We start from the raw sequence: 9287 nt of genomic DNA on the forward strand, positions 1-9287 counted from the left end.
CGGCCCGCGGGAGGCTGCCACGGCCCGGGGTGGCTCCGAGGTATGCAGAGCTCAGCCTGGGCCATTGGGCTGGGCTTGGGAGGGAAACCAGAGCCCACGGCGGGCTGCGAGCTTGCCTGGCTCTCTCTCCCGGGCGGGAGAGCGGCCTGGGCTGCCTGTGGCCCGGCTGCCTTGGCGGGCAGGTGTTGATCCCGGGGGACGTCATGCAGGAGGGACAGCAGCGACAAGAGATGCCGTGGCCGTGGCCGCTCTGCTGGCAGGGTGCAGAGCAAGGGCTGGGTGTGCACAAGAGGAGTGTGCAAAGCTAGCGGGGAGGACTTGGAGCAGGATACATCCTGGGCGTACACAGCAAGAGCATTAGAAAATCCCTGAGGAGGGATTCTGATGCGCTGCACACTGAAGGAGTGTGCACTGTATGGTGTGATTTTAAAATAAATACTGATTGTCACTGATTTCCAGGTTTCATGATCTTGTTCATCTGAACGTTTTGGAGCACAAGTCTTATGAGGAGCAGCTGAGGGAGCTGGGGTTGTTTAGTTTGGACAAGAGGAAGGTCAGAAGGGCCTTATTGCTCTCTACAACCACCTGGAAGGAGGGTGTAGCCAGGTGAGGCTCCTGTCCCAGGTAACAAGCAGTAGAGCAAGAGGAAATGGCCTCAAGCTGCACCAGGGGTGGTTTATATTACATACTGAGTAAAAATTTCTTCATGGAAATTGTTGTCAAGCATTGGAACAGGCTGCCCATGGAAGTGGTGGTGTCACCATCCTCTGGAATATTTAAAAGATGTGCAGATGTGTGCTCAGGGAAGTGGTTTAGCACTTGGCAGTGCTTGGTTGGTGGTTGGACTCAATGATCTTATTAGTCCTTTCAAATCTAAATGATTTTGTGATTTTTCTGCCTACCAGTATTCACCTGCACCATTGTATCTCACATTGGACACTAAAACACTGGCTGGAGAGAATGCCAGACAATGCACCGTGGATGCACTGAAGAAATAACACTCAGAGCCAGACATAGACATTCCTCTCTGCTTGGAAAGGGAGGAGATGCCACCCTCTTGGAACAAATTGCAGTTCCTGTAGTATAAAACACACCCCTGAGTACAAACAGCACTCTGCCTCCCTTTGCTTTAATTGGCCCTTTGGTGGACTGGTTTAGCCTGCTGCCAAGAGATGATTTATGGAGAGCAATTAGGTGAAACAGAATTAGTTCCTCTCTGTTCTGCTATTTTTCACAGCAGTGCTGGGAGGAAAGCTTTCTTTTTCAGAACATATATTCCCATGTTTATTCCCCATAATTGCATCCATTGTTGATATCTGCAGACTCCTGCTGAGACCAAGTTCCCATTGTGCAAATATGTGGATACAGTCCAAATTTGTGAGAAGAGGCAGGCCTGGTGCTCCAAACTTGGCCGTCATTTGACCAGACTTTAGGTTTGCAGAATAGAGTCCAAGTTACTCATGTGAGCTTTTTCCACAGCCATTGAGAAGACCAAAACCTCCAGAAAGTGACTCACTGTGTACTCAACCTTGAGATCCCTCTGGAGATGGCTGTGTCCTTCATTTGCCTCTAGACAGACCCTCATGGGGGGTAGCTCAGGGTAGATGCCTATATCAAATGCACTGAGTCAAGTGAGAGGAATACCAGATAATAGGTTAAGGCAGGTAAAAGGCATTTTAGTGCCAACACAAGCCCAGGGATGTGAAATACCCAAAATCTCATACTCAACCATCAGCAAAACCAGGAACTTTATCCACAACACCTCTGTGTGGGGCAAGGCACATTCTCATACACCAGAGTAACATGTTTAGTGGGGAAGGAGACCTTCCTCCTCTAGACCTCCCTAGACACACAGACTGCACACGTGCTGTGTCCCAAGGAGGGTAATCATGTATCACCTCAGGAAATTTCTTCCTTTCAGAGTTCAGTTGCAGATGAAAATGTGTGGGCTAAGCTCTACAGGGGCTTGTCCTGCTGCAGGGGAGTGCATGCAGATTTTCTCCTATGCGAACATTCTGGTGTGCAATAAGAAATTTTTTCATGCTGTAGCCTTTCTCCCAGAGGGCAGGGACAGCCTTTCCCTCTCCTTGCCCTGCTGCTTCATGTCATGGCACTGCAGGAAAATTCATGTCTCTGAGATTTCAGCCTTGGTGTCAAGGCACTAAAAGTGCACAGGAGAGATGGTGTCTGGGGAGTGTGGGTGGAAAAAAGAGGAGCAAGCAGAAAACACTTATAAAATGTCTCAGTTTTTATGAAAATACAATACGTTGCCTGACATATGTTAAGAATCACAGGCTCCTCTCTTGAAGGGCGGAAACAAACAAATCTATGTATCACCTACATGCTTACCCCACTCCAGAGTTTTACAAGGACTGGGCAGTTTTGCTCTTTTGCCATGAAATCTCCTTTTGGAAGCAGTGGGAGAGCATTTTTCCCCGTAGATGACTTGTTATTCCTGCCACTTGGTGCTCTCTGCAGATATTCAGTCTGGGAGGGAAATTCAACACGTCCTGTGATGGTCTCTTATGGACAGACACCAGCAGCACAATCCTACTTGCTCAGGGGAGTGGTCAGCAGGACTTGAGCCACTGACCTGGAGCACCTTTGTTCCTTGGTGTGCTGGCTCAGTGGGTAAAAGCAGGGTGTATTTTAACACTCCCTGGAGCAGCAGGTGAACACAGACAGCGAGAGGCTGCGACACCAGCCTGTGTACATTTCCATTTGGGACGCAGTCCCAGCAGACATATTGTGACATTTAAACAATACAAGACAGTACTGATACTTGTCACACTGAGTAATAAAGTCCTTCCTCCAGGATTCCACTGCCTCAGGAGCTGTGGGTCTGCAGCCCACCGGGCTGTCCCAGCAGGGGGATGGAGCTGGTCTGTCCTTGGCCTGTGCAGGCAGTGAGTGAGAGCCTGCCAGCGTGTGAAAGTGCTGCTGGCAGACACGGAGCTGTCAGATTGAATGCAATTAATTCCTAGTGGGACTGCTCTGGACACCATTAGGCTCCTGCAGACTGCAGAGATCTCTCTACAAGCCACATGACCAGGCAAGATTTCAAGGTGACAGCATGACAGCATGAGTGATGCACAGGCTGGCAACATATGTTAAAGCTGAGCACCATTTTCTTCTGGGTACCATCATTCAATGCCTGTTCCTGAGACATAAGGAGTTTTATCCATTACCTTCAGCCATGGGAGCAAAGCACTCAGGGAGTGTGAACACCAGTGCAATTGCAGCTGCCCCCAGGCACTGCCCTCCTGCCAAGACACTGCTCATGCCATGACACCAAGAGAGGGGGCCAGATGGGCATTGTGCAGAAGAAGCAGTGCTCTGGCAGAGGGTGCGCATCCTCTGCCAAGAGCAGAGGCACACTTACTGCTAACAGGAACAGAGTAATTTATTATTTTTTATAGAGTAATTTTTTTCTCTAGAAGAGACCCTTATTCACTTTCCAGCATAATTCATGGGATAGAAAGTGACACAAAGGCTTGATGTAGGAAACTATGGTTTCCATTTCTTGGCCTCCTTGCTTAGTATCATGCTATAGCTCTGGCTTTCATCCTCTGCTGTTCAGCATTTGGCACGTGCTTTTTCTGAGTCACACTTATGTAATTCTTTCCCCATTAACATCAGGTAGACTGGTCATTCAGGATATAAAGTTGGTTATTCAAATGACAGCAACTTAAAGTCTTTCATAACCCTGTTGTCATTACACTTCCTGCCCTGTCAACAGTTTAACATTGGAGGATTTATCCATAGCCTTTGGCCTGACTGATCCCATGTCCTCCAGTGCTTGTTACCTGCTGGCTAAGCCCCTTTAATGTCATCTGACCTTCTCTAAGGACTGGTTTAGGCTAGAATATTTCATTTTTGTACTCTTTCTCCAGACTCTTTAGGTCTCCCTAAACCAGGACAGTGTTTGAGAGATACAACTGGTTTTGTCTAGGTCTCTATATTGTTCTCCTTATATTTGCAAAGGTTTAAGGGGAGATGTTTTATGGACTGAGGTACCACCTGTGAAACTCAGCAGCTAACTGTCCTTCCTCCTCCAGATCTGTATGAAGTTACATAAAACATCTTTGTTCTGTCTCTGAGATTAGTCTCACTTCATACTGCTTGGCATCCTCTGATCCTGGCCTTGATTTGAATCCAAATGCCACAGTCACAGTCACATGAAACCACGCTGTTTCTGATACTTTCCATTACTTTGCCTCAGTGCAGTGCATGGACTTTTGCCCAGTAGCCTGGCAGGCTTCACATATGCTCCTGCAGACATCTTTGCTAACTGGGGACATCTTCTATTGCTCCAACAACAGCAGAGACCAGCTAAAATTAAGCCCAGCTTGGGGCTGTTTTTTTAAGGAAATGTGTGTTGTCTTCTGGAAGTAAAGTAATACTTTCTCTGGAGAAGACATAGCTTGCTACAGAGGGGCTGGAGTATCCTCCTCTTCTTCATTTCCAGGCAGAAGTGAAGCAGAGGGAAGGAAGATGAGAAAGGACAGCTTTAGGGGTTCTGATCTGAGGACTGGACAACCCTACAAAATGTTGTGGACAACCTAGTGAAAAAGGCTAGACAGCAATGAGAAAAAGGGTACAGAAAATCAAAGGGAGGGTGTTTAAGAAGTGCCCTTTAAAAATCTGGCAAATTAAGCGGAAAAGAAATACCTTTGAGGAATTGCAGGATATCAAAATCTCATTCAAGGGAGGATCCTAAAATAACAGTGAATGTAAGAAGTCTGGTTGCTTTCACTGTGCTGTGCAAAAGCAGTAGGTTCTCCTAAAGAGGCATCAGTCTCAGAGGTGGTCTTAGGATTCATGTGTGCTCACACCACCTGAGCTTTGCTGTCACTGCCCACTGCTGTGGCTGGCTGAGAGATGCTGGTGTGGCCCAGCCACGCTGCAGGGCTGAGGGCAGGGGGCACTGAGCTGTCACCATGGGTGGCTCCCCCATCACAGCCCACCTTGCCCAGCTTGCCCTGACGCCGACAGCGCTGCAGTGCCAGAAGGCAGCTCTGCTCTGCCTGCTCCCTTTGTGCTCGGCCCCTCTGATGGGCTGCCACCCCTTTTACACACCCAGAAATGTGAAACATCTTTTTGTATGCTTGGATAAGTAAGGACAACATTATCTGTGCTGGCAGCTGAAATATCATCATTAGACAGCCATCTAAGTGCTTTACCCAGCCAAACAGCACAGCTTTCTGAGCTGTTGTTCCAGGCTTTTGTCAGAGCTAAGCACACAATGCTGCATTAATTCATCACTTTGGGGGAGCGGCAGCTTTGCAAACAAAAGAGGGCTTTTAAGATTATTTTTATTCTTTTTCTTAAGACTGTGAAACACCAAGTGGCAGTGTGGGAGAGGAGCCAAGTTGCAGTATGTCTTCAGCTCCCTGAGTCAGAGGCAGTCCCTAAGGGACCTCAGCTTTTCCTGGGACTAACAGAATAGCTGCAAGAGCACTCACTTTTTTTTTTTTTTAATGTCAGGAGTTATGGTTTTCAAAGGCTTTCATCAGGGTATGTTGCCAGAAGGCAATGTTAATCCTTTTTTCATCATGAATATTCTGGGCTCAGTAATAGTGTTGCTCTGATTTATCCCTCAAGCAGTAAGCTGAATTGTTATTTCACGTTTTTACAGTTAAAACAGAAAAAGTAGAAAAAGAAGGAAAAGTAAAAATAAAAATGAACCCAAAACTGCAGCATGTAAGCCTTTGCTTAAGAAATATCCAGCAAAAACAAAAGAGCAGGAAGTTCTGATCTGCCTGGAGATTGACTTTTGCCGCTCTACTGAAACCCCAGAAACTTTAAGTTATGAGCTCTTTCATTATTTCCTGTAGAAAAAAAAAAAAAAATTACCGAATACAAATTTAACTTTGCCCTCCTCCTGCTTCCAGAATTACTGGTTTACCAAAAGGCAGTACGGTAATAGCATTTCCAGATGTCCCTGGCCGAGACAGCCGCGCCGGGAGCAGCGATGTGGCGGAGCCTCCGCACGGCGGCAGCTTCGGCTAAGGAGACGGGAAGGGAAGGGAAGGGAAGGGAAGGGAAGGGAAGGGAAGGGAAGGGAAGGGAAGGGAAGGGAAGGGAAGGGAAGGGAAGGGAAGGGAAGGGAAGGGAAGGGAAGGGAAGGGAAGGGAAGGGAAGGGAAGGGAAGGGAAGGGAAGGGAAGGGAAGGGAAGGGAAGGGAAGGGAAGGGAAGGGAAGGGAAGGGAAGAGTCCAGCATAGCCAAACACTCATTAGTTGTGCACCCCTCAAATTAACGCCAACCTGACAGCCCTGCCCTCATCTCGGGTTGCAAAAGGGTCTGTAGATTGTGTTTGGAGCACTGAAAATTGCGGCTGCTGTCCCAAGAGAGTTTCAGTTTTGCCCCTGTAGCTGGCTGAGTGGGAGCTGCTACAGCTCCAGAAGATGGAAGAGTCCCATAATGCCTGCAGTGAGGAAGGAGCCAGTCTGTTTCTCACTAGTGAACTGCACAAACTGCATATCATTAGAAACAGCCCTCGAGTGAGGCAGGAGACCACCACAGACAGTCTGCTCAGAGGAACACCATACAGTGTCCAAAATTGCGGAGTCCTGCTGGTTGCAACTATTTGCCCATCCAGGCAGAGGAGCAGGAGGAAGGGTGGAGGTATTTTGAGAGAGGCTTGGCAAAAGATAAAGGGCAGCATAAGTTTGTGCAGGCAGCATGGATATCCCGTCTTCTAAAGGTCTTTCTCTAGGAGACAACAACTATTGTTCATAGTGCCCTGTGGACAATTTGGCTGGGGTACAAAAATTACAACCAGACTTTCAAAACCTCAGTAGTGGCAGAAAAGATCAGCCACCAGACATATCACTTAGGAGATCCCCGGGGAGTAAATCACTACTGATCTTATTGCAGCATACTTGCAATACTGAGGGCAGCCAGATGTTTGGTGCTGGAGGCTTTTGGAGTGAATTTTGTGGCATTTCCCAGACAGTGGTCACCTGGCTGCTTCCCTTGTTCAACTTGGGTAATAGCTTGAAGACCTCAGTGGCTGACCCAGCTGGCAAATATTGGCACAATGGAAAATCCCTCCCTGACACAAAGGCATCTGCCAGAGTTCTGATAACAAAGCTGGCACCAGCTCTTTCAGGCAGGCATTTTGCTGTGCTGGTGCTGCCATCCCTGCTGCTCTGCCTTATTCACAGGACTGTATGAAGATAGAGTGAGATCAAAAAGGTAAACACACTGGGCTGGGAGTAGAGAAACCTGGCTGTTTGTCCTTGAGATGGTGCCAACCTGTTGCATGACTGGAGGTGATTCATGTCACCTTTTTGTGTCCACTTTCACTCTCAGGACAGGCTGCTCTGTCCTGGCTGCTTTGGTCTGGGATTGTCTCTTGCTCCTCACAGGCACAGCCTGTGCCAGAGGAAAGGACCCAAATCAATTATAGGTTGCTGATGTAACTGTTAGACTGAAAAGTATTTTAAGATTCTCAGGAAAGGAGGTTTCCTCTGCCCACACACAGAGTGGGCCCACTGTCATGCCTCTGTGTGCATGTGAAAGCTGTGCACAGACCATTCTAAAAACTGCGACTTTCACTGGGACAGATAAAAAAAATAGGGCTACAAAAATTCGAAGCCATCTTTACTCTCAGGCCATGCAAACACAAGCTGTGACAAACCAAATGAAATTTTAGGCTGATTGTACCAGTGTTAATACAAGTTTCCCTGGGAAGCTGGAAGAGATGGCAAGATGGTGATGGTCTCTCCTCCAGCAGGGAGGATCTGTGGCACTGCCAGGGTGAGGGCATGCCAGGCAGCTGGCTCAGCCAGGGCACCTCTCACATGGAGAGGGAGCACCGTGCCACACCAGCCCTTCCACCTGAGTCACCTCTCAGGCTGCCCACTCATCATGTGCATTTTGGCATCATCCAGGCAGACACGCTGTTTTCCTCCACCCCAGCACAGGAACGGCACATGTGATCCTTGGGGTTTATGGGAGCCAAGTTACCAAGTTTTCCATTGCTCCTTGCTGTGAGAACCCATGGCAGAAGCAGGATAATCCCTCTCTTTCATCATCTGTACTTTGAATGTTATTATTGAAAAGCATTTTTGCAATCCTCTTTACACAAAAAATTGGGCAAGCTGAGTACATCTCTCATGCTCATCAGAAGCTTTCACAGAAAAGTGAGAGGGGCAGAGGTCAGGCATACAGAGAAAACACAGGAAAAATCACATGCAAACCTATTCCTGTTTTATTAAAACAGCTAAAAAAATATTACTTTGCACTCCCTTTCCCCACTAGAGACAGAAAAAATAAACAAATAAAATCAGGCCCATGGCAGCTTGCCACAATTCTCACAGAATGGGAGGAAAATTGGTTTACCAAAGTATAGAAACTTTCCAGAGTGGTACTCCTTTCCTACTTATTCACTCTGAAAAAAGTCACTAAATACTCTGTCTGCAGCTGAAGTTAGAACAGAGCCCATAAGTGTGGCAGGGGACAGAGACACATTTTAGACCCCAATGCAGTAACTCTGCCACAGTTTGTGCATGTACCCTGATTAAAAGAGAAAAAACCTGAAACACAGCTAATTAGTATGAAGAGCCTACCCACAGTTTTTGAAAATCATTAATATTTTCCATGGTTTATGTTGATTTTGAAGAGTTATCAGCATGTTCCTAAATGCTCTGTGCACAGTAACAATGGTGAGGCTGAGGGTCGGGTTTGCTGGGTGTGTTGTTTCTTTAGTGTAGCACTACTGAAAGAGTATTTTCAGTCTGTGCTGCAAAATGAACCAGCATAAGCTGGCCTCCGCTCAGACATCTCTATTTCCACAGCAAGTTGAAGACAGTCCCTTGGAGAGAAGCATGAGAGATGCTGGATCAAGCAAAATTCATGACAGCTATCCGTCTGGGGGTTTCCCGAGTTAGCAATCTCATCTGGACCATTATGTTCTGCAGCAATGGCCATACCCTCTGTTAATTCATTTAATTGCTCTTTGCACCAAGACCTTTGGTCTCTGCAGCATCCTGTGGCAGTGTCTCCCACAGTTCTAGCATGCAAAAGGGTTCGTCCTTTATATCTGCAGACTGATAATTTTACTGGAAATGCACTGATTCTGGCAATATTACAAAAGAGTTATTCAAGACTTTCTGTTCACCTTTAGCATTTTATGTTTATACTTCCCATACCAGTGGATTCTCTACCTAATTGGAATGTCCTGGTCTCTGTAGGCACTCTACTGCTCCACAAAGCTTTTTTCCTGGCTGTCTCACAATCAATCATTCTTCCATCCCCACAACTGACTGCCACACCTGG

Source organism: Ammospiza nelsoni, chromosome 3 (assembly GCF_027579445.1).
Source record: "Ammospiza nelsoni isolate bAmmNel1 chromosome 3, bAmmNel1.pri, whole genome shotgun sequence".
NCBI classification, from domain to species: domain Eukaryota; kingdom Metazoa; phylum Chordata; class Aves; order Passeriformes; family Passerellidae; genus Ammospiza; species Ammospiza nelsoni.